Genomic DNA, 16,618 nt, shown 5'->3' with positions numbered 1-16,618 from the left:
GGAGGGGGAGACGAATGATTAATTAAGGTTTGCGCGGGTAAGATCGAAACGACACGCGATCGTGCCCAAGAACGGCGGCTGTAACACTGATTGGAATTTAGTGTAGACCTGAAGAGGAGACTGTAACGTTTCTCCAATTAAGCTTGGCCGAATGTAAATCAGACTGGGGTAAATTCCGTAACCTTGTCGGCGGGATTCGCGGAAGGAAACACCCGTGAATTCGTTCCATGAGGAAAATTGTTAACCCCGTGGAAAGATCGTCGAGAACTTGAGATAACAACCAAGGAAAGTTTTCGCGTTCGAAAACTTTCCTTTTCCTATAAATTCGCGCCCGATCGTGAGTCTTTTCACTTTAGGGGGGATGAGGGAATAGTTCGCGAAAAGAATTAAGCGGACGACGAAAAACTGATAAACACGTTCGAACTTGCCAACGTGTTATTCGAGGAAAATATTAAAGGCGAGCGAACGTTTAAGCGTTGGTAAAGATAGATTGAATGGAAAATTAAATGTTTTATATTAGATTAAGATTGTTGGAAAATTTTTATTTGGATTATTCTTGGTGATTTGGAGGGGAACAGACGTTTCAATAATTAATTAATATAATAATAATAATTAAATATTTCTTTAAGTAAAAGTTTAAATTAGAAAAAAGGGTTGTTTTACGTGGGTTACGTGAGTGAAAAAGAAAGGACGGTGTGAATATGAAATTATTTGCCAAGATGAATTCACTGGGAGATGAAATCAAGTAGTTAACCTGAATCGGATGGAAATAAATTGGATAGGAATTTTCGTGTTACACGAGATGAAAAATCGATGGCGAGAATCATTTTCCCGGATCCAAATGTCTAAATCAAATATTAAAATGCTAAAGTAGAAGATAGAGGTTATAAGTTAGGTTGACATTTATAACACATATATAAAGTGGCATGGTAAGCTCCAACTTGGAGAACCGCGGAGTGGGATGATTTAAAGGGAATGCTCGATCACTTTGAGCGAGAAACGTGCAATAATTGTAAATCGATCTGTGTTTTAATGAAAAAATAATAAAAAAAGAATAACAAAAGGCTTCGATCAATCTCTTGTCGTAATCATATCTTTGAAATGGTAAATTGGTGTTTTAGCTCCTACTTCGTGCAAATTCTTTTCTCTCATTGCTAGAAACTAAGTTAAAAAATATTGTGCTTACTCGTTCTCTTTTGAAAGCTCTTGTTCTTTTTTTGGAGAAGATTCATGGACACTCATTCATTGATATGAATATTTTTTTCAGTGAAATTCTTGCAAAAATATTTTCAGAATAATATTAGTTTATTTTTTCAGCAATATTTATTCATCGTTAAACCAATGAACTTGAAATAAAATAAACAGATTGCATTGAATTATAAAAAATCACTATCCTTTCCCATTTCCAAATCGATTCGAATCTTCTAAAAAATCATGATATTCTCATTCTAAGCAAAACTCAACAAGTAGTACAAATTTAAATGTTACAATGTTTCGTCACAATATGAAATCAAACAAAATAAAATAAACAGATTGCATTGAATTATAAAAAATCACTATCCTTTCCCATTTCCAAATCGATTCGAATCTTCTAAAAAATCATGATATTCTCATTTTAAGCAAAACTCAACAAGTAGTACAAACTTAAATGTTACAATGTTTCGTGATAGTATGAAATCAAACAAAATAAAATAAACAGATTGCATTGAATTATAAAAAATCACTATCCTTTCCCATTTCCAAATTCGAATCTTCTAAAAAATCATGATATTCTCATTCTAAGCAAAACTCAACAAGTAGTACAAATTTAAATGTTACAATGTTTCGTCACAATATGAAATCAAACAAAATAAAATAAACAGATTGCATTGAATTATAAAAAATCACTATCCTTTCCCATTTCCAAATCGATTCGAATCTTCTAAAAAATCATAATATTCTCATTTTAAGCAAAACTCAACAAGTAGTACAAACTTAAATGTTACAATGTTTCGTGATAGTATGAAATCAAACATCAATTACGTAATCAACGACAAGCTATAAGTCTAAACAATTTCTTGATCCTCTCATTTTGTATACAAGAAGAATAAAATGACAAAAGAAAATTCTTAATTGTATATAACACGTAAAAATATTTAATGGATCGATTTATTATTTTACCACTGTACATATTATTCGACATGAAAATTTGAAAATAAAGCTACAACGAAACGATGAATATCCAAAACACAAGGAAATGGAATATCCTCCGCAAACGTTTGACTAGCTAGCTTCTATCCTATTACATCCACAGAAAGGCATAAGAATTCCTTCACCTTTCTCTTTACACGAGGATCCTTTTACACCTCCTCGACAACTAACTCGAGGAATTCGAGATTCCTTTGTTTTTATTGGTTCCTCCGGTTTCCTCTGTGAAGGAACGATGGAGATGGGAAAGGGAGAAAAAAAAAAGAGAAGCAGGACGAGAGAAAAGGAGAGAAAATTAAGGAACAGAAATAGATGAAAGAAGGAATGCTTTCGATCCTTAACGGGGGAAAAATCCTTATCTTTGACGCAACCTTCCAACACACCCTGTCATACGATCGAACTTGTCGACTTTCTTCCAGGAGCTGGCGAAAGAAGTAATGGTCCCGTGAATTTCAATGGAAAATACCGGTGGTTTTCCCTGCCCTTACCTAAAGTCATCGGTTATGCGAGCTTATGCGGCAAAAATTTGTCAGAGATCGCATACCAGATATTTCGATATTATTTTATCTAATCGAGCGATAAAACTTCTTTCTATCGACGAACAAGAGATCTCGTTTACAATGAACATTCCATGAGTGAGATATATAGATATATTAATAGGATTTTTCCAATTTCATCGATGCATCAATTTCGAAATATTCGAGCAGAATATATTTTTGAAATTTTAGAATTTTTTTTACACGTTAATTGCAATTGGTACAATTGCAAATATTGCACATGCGAGTTTATTTTATAGATATAATATTATAGATATAAATAATATTGTTACGTTTTTTTTTAATGAAATAATTGATATAAAACGCGAAATATATTTCGTAAAGAAGAAACGTGTAATATATTTACATAAATTTTACAGAAAGATTAATTAAATTTGTGTTCGTGTAAATTTTCGTTATTTTATGAAAATGATCTAACAATATTAAACGTATAATGTAAAAATTCCACGGATATATTTGATTTATCGAGTGAATAAAGTATAATATTTATTTTCATGAAGTACGTAATTGCTCGATACTGATTTTATCTTTAATGAAATATTATATTATATATTCAAAACAATAATTTCCTGCTTCAATTATAACGATAATTGGGTATTTATTTTATTTCGCTCTTCGAATTTAATATCGAATAAATGTATCTGAATTTACGACACCTTAACGTACATCGAAATATTAAATTTCTCAGAATTGTTTGATTAACTGAAAATGCTTTTCGATATAAGCTTTTAATATAGATAATATAATATAGATTGAAATCTTTGCCAGATGACCAGAAAGAAGAAAGTTAAAAAGAAGGAAGAGGAAATGCATAAAAAGTGCCGTCTAAATCAGTGTTTTTCAATCATTTTTTTTTTTTTTTTTTTTTTTTTTTAAGTTACGACCTACTTTTCTAATATTCAAATAACTTGCGACCCTTTTCCCGGCCATGTAAAAAAGAAAATTAAAAAAATTAAAATATAGTTTCATCATATGTTCTATCTGCATATCGACTATAAATTTAAATTATATCTTTAAATTAATTAGAAAAGATCGTTTCTCTATTTCTATAATATGGTTAAAAAATCTTCTAAAAGTTACTAGCAATTGATCTAACAATATAATAAATCTATTTATAATTACTTTAATTTTTATAGAAAATAAATATATATCTATACATCTAGTTATTTGCATTCTATTTATCATTAGAATATTTCTATATATATTATCGATACACGTTTACAATTAATAGTACTTTCATTTGTCTAAAAAAAAGAAAAAGATCAAATATTTTCGTACAAATATTTTCTAGAACCACTATTGTCCCTTCGGAAACGAACCCCTTTCGTAGCCCCTTGAAAGGGATGTAATTTTTCCCTCGTTAAACAATTTTTCAAGTGTATTATCTGTCATCCGATAAGTTTGTAAACGCGGCATAATTTCGCGGCTTATAACTTCTTTCCTCGAACTGTGTTTTACATTTCAATGTATACACCGTGTATACCACGATCAAAGATAAATCTGTAGAAATTGTGCATTCAATGGATGCAAGTGGAAGGCAGAGTTGCACGATAGATGCACCTTGGCGGAATCTCCGCGTGCGTTTCTGTGTAAGCTAAAGCAGTTGTCGTAAAATGTGCAGGAAGCGTCTACTTAATGCAACTGCAACTCGTCCCGAACTATTCGAGATAAGGCTACTCTCTGAAAGCTCTATAGCCATTGATTCCCTCCCAAAACTCTCTGACCTCTAATACGACTCGAATATTAGAGTATTTCGACAGTAAGCGTTTTGAGGTTTCGCGTTTCTATTCCTACTCGTGTCGTTATTCTGTTACTGTTAACGCTTTCTAAGGATATTCGGGAACAATCGGCGTTTTCCTCCTTCCTTAAGAACGTACTTATAATATTTGCGAAACGAAAATTTTGATTTTCACGATTAAAGAATCTTAATTGATTACGAGTATTGTATTTAAAATTCATGAAATTGTACGATTGGGATGATCTGATTGATTTATTATATTTGCCTGATTGCTAATTCAATTACTGTTATTTTATTTCGCTCGTCTGACTATAACTAGAGTAATTTCCTTATTCCACGATTGACCTGTACTACTTGTCTGACGCGCGGAGCAGTGAAATTTCTCTGACTAAAATAGAAGATTAATAATCAATTTTCTTTACTTTATTTAGATATATATTATTTACTTTATACAATATTCTTATTTATACAATATTCTTTACTTTATGCGCGTTCAGAAAATTCTCAGAAATATTTCAATGAAAAGGTAAGCAAAAATAAAAAGATTTCATATGTATTCTTTTTTTATCTCGGTTCTTTTCTACGTTTAAACAATTTACTTAACTTTCTTCCTTCCTTCCTTTGTTATTTCAAGATATTTCTCGAGAAAATCGATCGTCTCACTCACATGGTTCATCACACCTATCCACGTAATAGTGATTTGTCTCCAACTGATTAAGAAGCATCGTGGCTCTATTGACCGAGATACGAGCGCATAGATCTCAAGTAAATCAAATCGCTGCTCAGATTTTCGCATTAAGGGAACGTAATACGTGACGCGGCAGCCAGTAAATCACGATCACGCGTGTGATGTTTTTATTTTCGAACGGGTCCAAATAAATGGCTCGCTCGATGCGAATCGAGACCGTTTATGTTAATTGCCGCTACAAAACGTGAATTATAACAAAGTGCAACTGCAAGCGCGCCGTTCGCGAAAAAGTATGCTCATCGAAGAGCGCATCATCGTCACGGATAATTTATCATTTAAAAGTGGATCGTTTCTTGCCTCCTGCATCCACGCCAACATCCGTGGAATTAACTTTCTTATGCAGACGCCCCTTGACCCATTTCCATCTTACGTGGCATCGTATTTCCTAGAAGGGGCTAAGCCGCTTTCCTACCCGTTCACGTAAAATGCATCAACACACGCGCCCATTTCTATATGTTAATGCGATTGGAAGGTGACACCTAGTTGAAAAACCTAGTTACATATACAGGAATTTTCTATTTTTCCAGTCAAGCTGGAGGAGCTATAATCCACGACAGGGGTGTTAATATATTCGTATTTGGAACACGCATTTGGAAATTCGATTTCGAAAATGGAAACAGAATGATTCTTCTATAAAAGTGTAAGTCGAAGTTTATTTATTAAGTTTATGAGCGAGTTTAAATTTGTATTAAATCTAATATACAGGAATTGCCTATTTTTCTGGTCAAACTGGAGGAGCTATAATCTACGAGGGGGGTGTTAATATATTCGTATTTGGAACACGCATTTGAAAACTCGATTTCGAAGATGGAAACAGAATGATTCTTCTATAAAAGTGTAAGTCGAAGTTTTTAAGTTTTTTAAGTTTTTTTATTAAGTTATTTTTATTTTATTATTTATTAAGTTTATGAGCAAGTTTAAATTTGTGTTAAATCTGTTTCGTTCTATAACTGTCTCTGTCTAACGTAATGTAAATAAGCTTCAATTAATTTTTTTTTTATATATATTAACTTTTGTGTTTGTTTTTATTTTTAGATTCGATCTTTCAAAAATGGCTTGGATTCAAGAGGTCAACTTTACGTAACTTATTCCTAATTTTCACTTATAGACTGTAATCCTATAGTTCGATTAGGAAGGAAACATTCTATATATTCAGTATAAAGATCACTTTCTTTCTTTATTAAAAATTTTAGGAAGAAAGAAACACATTAGAAATTTAGAATTTTTTAGAAAAGACTTTTAACTTTATTTTTTTTTAATTTTAGTTTTTACTTAACTCGATCCAAGTATTTTCTTAATTTCATAAAATAAAGAAGAAGGATATGAATGGCCCGTTCTTATTAAAATATACAATTATTGTATTTCGTCGATACAATTATTCCTGTTCAAAAGAAAAATTAACCGGCGAAATAGTATCGTTTATTTTATTAACATCGAGAAGGAGTGAAAGTATTGTGAGGAAAGCAATTATCTGAAATATCATTCGAATTGTTCGAAATAAACAGTTTCAATTGAATTCAACTGGATATTATGTATTTCTGGTCACAGAGACTCGGATTGTAACGAGAAAAACAATTGCTTGCACGAATACAGATTATTTGTTACACTCAGAGTGTCGAGTTAATTATGCACATCAACGTTGTGCTCGTAATGAGATTTTTAATTATTGTTTCAGGAAATCGATATCACGAAGATAAACACAGCATTGAAAATATCAACATTATTGGATTGGATTGCATATAACCATATAAAAGTTGACGTAAAAATTTTACACCGTGTATCTTACTATTATCCTACTACTTAATACAAATATCGTACCTGGCATCTCTTCATTTTTCAACATAAATCTTTTCTACATGTTTCGTTAAAAAATTCATACTATATCATATTAGAATAAAACATATGAGCACTCTTCTATTGGAATAATTCTAATTTGTTTATCCTAATGAGAATGATACAAAGAAAATAATACAATAATACTAAATGCATATTTGTTTCAATAACAGATATAAAGTATGTAAAAATTTTCTTTATTTCCCAAATATTCGATTGAAATAGAATCGTTTTAACTAAGAAGAGTTATTCTCGTACAAAGCTATTCATATTTTCCTAATCTCATTATAAATAAATTGTACAAATTACAAGAATACATATCTCCATCTCGATGAATGAACGAGAGAATAATTTTTTTAAAAATGGAAACCTATCGTTTTATAGCTACCAGATAGAGTGTCAGATAACACGAAGATAATTCATCCTCGCTTAATCATCGATGATTATACACGATGTTGAAAACTTAAGACACATTTTAGGTTTCGATGAAGCTTGCCTATTATTATCGAAGAAAAGCAAACTAATCCTAGTTGTTATCTATCGAGAACATCGATACCAAAGCGTTATGATGTTACGCTCTACGTCCAAGATTTAATTACAAGAGATTTAAGACGGATTTCTGGTAATACCTCTATCGTTACAACCATCGTTCGTTACCGCGTACGGATGAGAATTACACATATGATTACAATTCTAACGCGGTATGTCGAAATATGCGGCATTATCGGGAAATATGTAAATCAGTATTATCGAATCGCGGAGGAACCGCTAATAAATGTACCATCCGGACATACGTGTATCTATATTCGTTCATCACTATGAATATTGGATGTACTTATCGAAAAGCTACCTCTTCATTGATTTCAATGGGCTTAAAATATTTATATGCACATCGTTCTGACTTTTTCTTGTACGTATATAACCAATAATTCTCAAAGTTATAAGTACTTTTCGTATATAATATATTGCTCAAACCAGTATTGATTTAAATCAGATTCGATTACGTTAGACTCTTAGATTTGTTGCAAGAAAGCCTACTCTAGATATGTAACTTGTGATTTTTTATTATTTTTGCTATTATTTATATAAGAATATCGAATAAGTATAATTGCAAGCGCCGATCTTTTATTATATTTCGTACATTATACGAAAATTTTCTTTTCTCTCTGAATATATAATATATATTTTTCTGAACTCCTTCCACAAATCCTCTCGAAATCTTACAGGGAACGGTGAAGAAACACCCATTCAAATCCAAAGAAGGAGATAACTTTTCGACAAAATTGGCCAAATAATGTCATCAACACACTCACCCAACCGATCCTCCGCCCTTCCTCCACCCTTCCTCTCCTCCTCCTCCTCCAACTCTCTCGCCTCTGCCAAATCTTCCTTCCTTTCCTTCCCTCTTCCTCTTCTTCACAATCCAATCTTCGATAATACGGAATACGTCGAAGAAATTACACCCAGCTTCCTTCACCAACGGCCCACAATTCCCCAACAACCGTGGGAAATTCAAGGGATCACTTGTTCGCACGATCCAGGAGGATCCCTTGCGTCCCCTCTCATCTTATCCTCCTCCCCCCCTCCCCTCGGTTCACGCTGAATATATTCGCCGAAATCCGCCGCCTCTCCCCTCTCCCCTCCTCCCTCTCCCCCTCCCCTCCCCTCCCCTCCCCTCCCACCCCCCTTCCAAAATTCCAAAATGCCGAAATTGCGAGTGATCGAGAGATCGGCTCCACGAACCACCGTGTTTCTCACTACACCATCCAACAATCGTTCCAGCAATCGTGGCGGCAATTTCGGAGGATTTGGAGGGACGAGGAGCGTCCACTCGCGTTACCTAACGACGGGCCGACGTTAACTGCGCCTCGTTAAGCCCCACCACGATGACGCGATGACGACACCTGGAAACATCACGTTCCTGAACCACTTGGCCACCAGCTTTAACTCGAATCGTGAATTATCGCGCCGGCCGCGATTGGATTTGTTAGTCCATCCGTTGCCGGCGATTTACTATTTTGTTGTTGTACCCCTCTCGATAGGGGTGGGAGGGATGGGGGACAGCGTTCGCTTGTCACGTTATGTGAACGATGTATGTCGGTCGATTTAAGAAGAAGAAATGGTTTTGTTTATTTTTATCATCGAATCGATTTAGAGCACGATTTTAGATTTCGTTGTTATGTAGAAGTGTGTATAGAAGTGGTTAAGTAAGAAGTGTTTGCTCGAACATCTTATCTTTAGGGAAGATTTATTTGATGAAAGTTTGGGAATATTATTTTTTTGGAGGGAAAATCCGATCTGAAAGTTTCTTTCGTGTTTTGAATACGTATGTTCGCGCGGGAATATATGAAATAAATTTTGTAATTTCAGAATTTAGTGTATGATTAGGATTTTTAGTTTCCAGAATTTAATTTTAACATATTTTTATTGAGCTTTCGAATCAAATATTTTGGGTCACCGTATGTATTTAAATCGAACGAAATAATAGATAATAATTATAAATATATTGATAGATTTTAATGTTTATTTTTGATTCAATTTTAACAATTAAAAATTGGAAAGAAAAAGAAATGCAAAAAAACAATATATCAAGATGATTTTTTTCATTCTAACAAGGATAAGAATGAAGTGTAACCATATCGTTTAGAAGAAGCTTTCAATTGTTATCAAATATAACATCAATTCTGAGAAAGTAAATAAAAAAGTTTTTCTACGAATTTCCAAGAATTTGCAAATACCAGTCTTATGTTTTGATGAAAAATACTAAAAGTCTATTTTTACAGAATAGACTTTACAGAAGAACTTTCTTGTGTTTCCACGTCGAATTTAATTCTTTCCTTTTGCAATTAATTTATCGATACATCGGTGTCAAAGATTAAAAATTAATATGAAACTTGAGATTAAATATACGTAATTTAAAATATTCCTTTAGAAAGTAGATAAATCGATTGATATTCGATGCTATTTTACAGAGATTTAGAACACTGTACACTACGTCAAAACAACCTCGAAATACCATGAGATTAAGTGAAATCTTCCTCGGATCATATAAATTTCGTGAAACTCCGGTTTCGTTGTCGGATTACAAGCACGACTAAACGTACGCACACGTGTCGACACGATCTCCCTAACACTGGAAACGACATCGCATTGCGAATCAACCGAATACACTGCGAATTAAATCGTCCAAAACTGAAAAGCGAAAATTCGAATAAAATTTCTCATTCAAAATTTTTGCAAATAAAATCTTGAAAAATGAAAGCATGAAATATAGAAACGAAATTAAAATTTACAATCTGTAGCTATCATATTCTGGATATTTTTTGATAGATATCTTTCAAAAGAATCGATATGTATAAAAAAATTAGAATTTCATTCGATAATATTTTTATCATGAAAAAACAAGAAAATATGAGAGAAGTTTTATCTTTGAACTGAAATAGATGCAGAAATCGAATTCTAATTCTAAAAAAATGATAAAAGAAATTTGTAAGAATATTTGTAAAAGAAGAAGTTCATAAAATATTCTCTTAAAATATAAATGCATTTGAGATATAAATTACACGAATGTTTGATTCCAAGATGCAAATTCGATAGAAAATGAAATTCAATCGATTCTTCATTAACATATATAATTATTTTAATTTCTATATTATCAAACATATGAAACCTTTCGTTACCTAAAACCAACGCAATAACTTTAACCAAAATATTCTAAAATTTCTAAATAAATATAAAACAATGTTTAATTAAAAATTTAAGTTTCGTTCGGTCCAATTTCGATCTAATTTCACAAACGAAAACGAAAAAAAAAAAAAAGAAGAAAGAAACATGTTAATTAAATTTCCATGAGAAAAGCTTCAATAATTTCTACAATAAGTTGATGACGTTCACTCGACAATTTTCTTCTTTCTTTCATTCCACAAAAAGAAATCGCGAATGAAGATATAAAAAAATAAAAAAGAAAAAAAAAGAGAAACAAAAAGAATGACACAAAAAGGACGCATAAAAGACGGGATAAAAAAAAAGAGAATAAAGGGAGCAAGAAAAATGGAAAGAAATAGAAAATGGGGTGAATCACGCGTGTTCACAGTATTCGATGCAACGTTCCTCCCCTCTTCCCTTTTAATCGCGAGCCAGCGTCATCACCGGATAAAGCAACGTGTAATTTGTCGCAATTGGTATTGTTCAGTGTTTCCCGCTTTTCCGGTTCCGTTCTCTATCTCTCTCCCATGGACCCCCTATCGCACTCTTACCCCTCTATTTTTCCCTCTCGGTTACCCCATTCTGCTTTTTTTCATCCCCTATTTTGCCTTCCTCGAACCTCGAATCGAGCGAATTGAGTGTGTGTATGTGTGTGTCCCACTTTTGCGGCGACCGGTAAAGTTTATAATCGTTCTCGATTAACCGAGCGCAGCAACATCGTTTCCGCGGAATCGAGTCGAAGCCACGATGAGAAAGGACACGGTTACGCTATCAACGATCATAAGATCGGTGGAGAAGACGATAAGAGGGTAGAGAAAGAGGATTCGAATTCCATCGATTCCATTTAAGGAAAAGTCCAAAGAGAGGGATAATGAGACAAGTTCGAACGATCGGAGAATACTTATGAAAGCGTCTGACGTTTCTTCGAAGAAAGTTGTTTGAAGATGGCTTAATTAAAGTTAGAGTTATTTTTCCCGTATTTTTTTCTCTTCCCCTTTTTCTCGGTCGGAGAATATTAATTATACTTTGTTATACTCGTATATCGTTTTAAACCGATTCGACTTACACGGATATATACGGGTATCCTCGAGTCGTTCACTGGTATCTATAAACACTGGAATCGTGATAATGTTACGAGGCTTCCGCACATTATTTCCCGAATCACAAAAAACACCTACTTTCGTTCCTCACTGATACATCCCATCGAGTTTTCACGGGTCGGTCGAGAATCCAGCGGATAAAATAAACGCGGAAGATTTGATCACGAGGCCTTTTATCGCTCGTGCACGATCGACAACTCGTCACATGTCACCCGAAATCGAGACTTCCTTCCCCCCGAGAAACTATCTCGTGTCTCTGCCCGGAAACACTGCTCACGACACATCTACGATTACAGATACTCACTGCATACAATCTTTTTTTTAATCTCAAGTTTCGAAACTTATCGAGGATCGACCGATTTTTAAAAAAAAAAAGGTACGACGAATAGTGCAAACGCGGACGAAAACACGAATTAGAAAAGAAAACGACGCGGATCGTGGAACCGATTACACGAAGAACGGGCACGGAAATCTCGGCACGATCTAATTGCGAGCAAGTTTTTCCGCGATACGGCTCGCTCGCCGGCTACTCGTTAGGACTTCGCCTACGGACTGCCGGGCGCCGCGGCAAAAGCTACGGCGCAACACGCCGACGCATCAACCCCCTTGGAACCCCTTGGCCCCTGTGTCGCACCGATACCAACCAATACCAACCTACGGTCACGACGTTCTAACGCGAAACGGCCGAGTTATCCCTTCGCGTCCCCCTACCCCGAGCGGTACGTGCACCTGTAGTCGAATAGTGATACCTGATCGAGGTTGATGTTCGATGGAATGACGATACATCAATCGTATTATATCGCGAGATTCGAACTTTCATGAGGTGTTACGTGTTTTGTTATAATCGGAGATGGATTATTGGCGATTATTGTACGGCGACTGTATATTTTGATAGGGAGAATTGTTTGATTGTTTGTGCGTGCAATAAGAAGAATTAAAAAGGGAGTGATTGGATTGGGAGAAAAATGAATATTTGAGTAGAAATTTTAATATTGTATTAATTATATACCCTAACTAACCAAACTAACTCAATCAATTTCCCATTTTGAGTTTAAAAATTACGATTAATACTAATTTTCTCGTAAACGAACAATATTCTAATTAAAGCGTTAATGTTGTTCCTATAATTCTATAAATGAAACCGTATAAAATGATTCTATTTAATAGTTTATTCTATTTAAAATGGTTAGAAATTGAAGGGGCGATATGTTATCGGAAAATTAATACGTATTTATGTTAATATTATTATGTTCATATCACTGTTAATATTTGTTCAATGAATCGGATTGGAATTTAATTAATTAAAATGCGGAAATTTGGTATATAGGAAGAATTGTATTTATTAATCCTTGCAGACGTTTCTTTATTTCTTTATTAATTAACGTGTAAGTGAGAAAGAATAAAATTTAATATATATTTTAAAAGTTTAAACAATAAAATCATAAGAAAATCCATCGAAATTCACAAAAATCGATAAAAATGATATTAAAAATTAAAAAATTTAATTGCTAAATGAATATATATATTTGATTATTTTGCAATATTATTCATAAAGATAGAGAATTATAATAAATATTTTAATTTATTTTGTTATTTATTTCGTTAACGTTAACCAATGAATATAAAAGAACGAATTATGAACGTAATAAATAATTATCTATTATAAATAAAATTATTATCCTATTTTTCACATCGTATATGAAAGTTCATTCTTATATTCAAAGAAATATAAGAACAAAATTGAAAAATAAATAATTTATCTAAAATATGAAAGAGAACATCGATTGCTTGTTTTATTTATCCACTGACTGAATAAAATAAAACAAAAACTAAATATTTTATAATAATAAAAAATATGAAAATAAAAATTATTTTACGCGCGAAACATGATACTTCATTTCAAAGAATAGACTGATTTGAACGCCACGGTGGCGGAATTTGAAACTAATCTTGGTATCGAAGCGCCAAATTGTAAAATATATCGAAATTTATTGCGTCTTATTTCCAGGGAAATGCGAGACACGAAATTAAGAGATAAATAGATAATTTACCTATGATATGAAGCAGAACGTTGATCGATCGTCTTGTTATTCTTTTGGAGCAAAATATGCACGAAAAATATAAACTTTCTAACAGAAATATAAAAATACGAAGGAACGATTTTACGCACGAAACCTGTCACTGTGCTTCAAAAAAGAAACTGACTCGAACGCCACGGTGGCGGAATTTGAAACTAATCTTGGTATCGAAGCGCCAAATTGTAAAATATATCGAAATTTATTGCGTCTTATTTCCAGGGAAATGCGAGACACGAAATTAAGAGATAAATAGATAATTTACCTATGATATGAAGCAGAACGTTGATCGATCGTCTTGTTATTCTTTTGGAGCAAAATATGCACGAAAAATATAAACTTTCTAACAGAAATATAAAAATACGAAGGAACGATTTTACGCACGAAACCTGTCACTGTGCTTCAAAAAAGAAACTGACTCGAACGCCACGGTGGCGGAATTTGAAACTAATCTTGGTATCGAAGCGCCAAATTGTAAAATATATCGAAATTTATTGCGTCTTATTTCCAGGGAAATGCGAGACACGAAATTAAGAGATAAATAGATAATTTACCTATGATATGAAGCAGAACGTTGATCGATCGTCTTGTTATTCTTTTGGAGCAAAATATGCACGAAAAATATAAACTTTCTAACAGAAATATAAAAATACGAAGGAACGATTTTACGCACGAAACCTGTCACTGTGCTTCAAAAAAGAAACTGACTCGAACGCCACGGTGGCGGAATTTGAAACTAATCTTGGTATCGAAGCGCCAAATTGTAAAATATATCGAAATTTATTGCGTCTTATTTCCAGGGAAATGCGAGACACGAAATTAAGAGATAAATAGATAATTTACCTATGATATGAAGCAGAACGTTGATCGATCGTCTTGTTATTCTTTTGGAGCAAAATATGCACGAAAAATATAAACTTTCTAACAGAAATATAAAAATACGAAGGAACGATTTTACGCACGAAACCTGTCACTGTGCTTCAAAAAAGAAACTGACTCGAACGCCACGGTGGCGGAATTTGAAACTAATCTTGGTATCGAAGCGCCAAATTGTAAAATATATCGAAATTTATTGCGTCTTATTTCCAGGGAAATGCGAGACACGAAATTAAGAGATAAATAGATAATTTACCTATGATATGAAGCAGAACGTTGATCGATCGTCTTGTTATTCTTTTGGAGCAAAATATGCACGAAAAATATAAACTTTCTAACAGAAATATAAAAATACGAAGGAACGATTTTACGCACGAAACCTGTCACTGTGCTTCAAAAAAGAAACTGACTCGAACGCCACGGTGGCGGAATTTGAAACTAATCTTGGTATCGAAGCGCCAAATTGTAAAATATATCGAAATTTATTGCGTCTTATTTCCAGGGAAATGCGAGACACGAAATTAAAAGATAAATAGATAATTTACCTATGATATGAAGCAGAACGTTGATCGATCGTCTTGTTATTCTTTTGGAGCAAAATATGCACGAAAAATATAAACTTTCTAACAGAAATATAAAAATACGAAGGAGCGATTTTACGCACGAAACCTGTCACTGTGCTTCAAAAGAGGAACTGATTCGGACGCCACGGTGGCGGAATTTGAAACTAATCTTGGTATCGAAGCGCCAAATTGTAAAATATATCGAAATTTATTGCGTCTTATTTCCAGGGAAATGCGAGACACGAAATTAAAAGATAAATAGATAATTTACCTATGATATGAAGCAGAACGTTGATCGATCGTCTTGTTATTCTTTTGGAGCGAAATATGCACGAAAAATATAAACTTTCTAACAGAAATATAAAAATACGAAGGAGCGATTTTACGCACGAAACCTGTCACTGTGCTTCAAAAGAGGAACTGATTCGGACGCCACGGTGGCGGAATTTGAAACTAATCTTGGTATCGAAGCGCCAAATTGTAAAGTATATGGAAATTTATTGCGTCTTATTTCCAGGGAAATGCGAGACACGAAATTAAAAGATAAATAAATTAAAAGAGAGATAATTTACCTATGATATGAAGCAGAACATTGATCGATCGTCTTGTTATTCTTTTGGAGCAAAATAAACACGAAAACTAAATATTTTACAATAAAAATACGGAAAAATGATGGAATGATTTTACGCACGAAACACTTCACTTCGAAGAACAGACTGATTGGAACGCCACGTGGGTAGAATTTGAAACTAAAATTGATACTAATTATTGTCTTTTAATTTTAAATTATATTATATTATATTGTATTATATTATATTGTTTTATAATTTTTAATTTTTATATTATTATATAAAACGTATTTCATATTTCATATATAGTATAGAAATATATACACAAGAAATGAATTTGTTCATATAATATTATATTATTATATAATATAGATTATTCTATATAATAATATGAATTTTATTAAAACATATATTTTGTATAGATACATATTTTACAAATGATGAGATACAGAAATGGATTTAAATACAAAATATTCGAATATATGTATTTAATATAATATTTCATAAATATTTCTATAAACAATGAGACTGCAATATAATCTATTGAAACTCAAAGTGCAATATTTTATTTGCATATTATTCTTTGCGTCTATATACTACATTAATTTATTGATTAACGTTCTATTTATTTATTTGTTATTAATATTCACTCAACTAATATATCATT

General features: G+C 32.8%; 1 protein-coding gene across 5 annotated transcripts in view; it reads right to left on the bottom strand.

The window, feature by feature from the left end:
- Positions 1 to 16,055, bottom strand: part of LOC122712772 (peroxidasin-like) — a 286,627-nt gene extending 270,572 nt beyond the window's left edge. Inside the window, exon 1 of one of the 5 annotated variants that reach the window (XM_043932650.1) lies at positions 15,955 to 16,055. The gene's annotated coding sequence lies outside the window, so the exon portion shown is untranslated. Of the gene's footprint in view, positions 1 to 8,376; positions 8,404 to 13,919; positions 15,358 to 15,653; positions 15,735 to 15,954 lie in introns of those variants that run through there. The other 4 variants (XM_043932649.1, XM_043932652.1, XM_043932648.1 and 1 more) reach the window with 4 other exon arrangements.
- Positions 16,056 to 16,618: the final 563 nt, after the last annotated feature.

The sequence above is a fragment of the Apis laboriosa genome, unplaced genomic scaffold (genome assembly GCF_014066325.1).
Source record: "Apis laboriosa isolate Shangri-la unplaced genomic scaffold, ASM1406632v1 scaffold218_cov154, whole genome shotgun sequence".
NCBI classification, from domain to species: domain Eukaryota; kingdom Metazoa; phylum Arthropoda; class Insecta; order Hymenoptera; family Apidae; genus Apis; species Apis laboriosa.
Note: the sequence above shows the minus strand (reverse complement) of the source record. Positions and strands in the feature narration are given on the sequence as shown.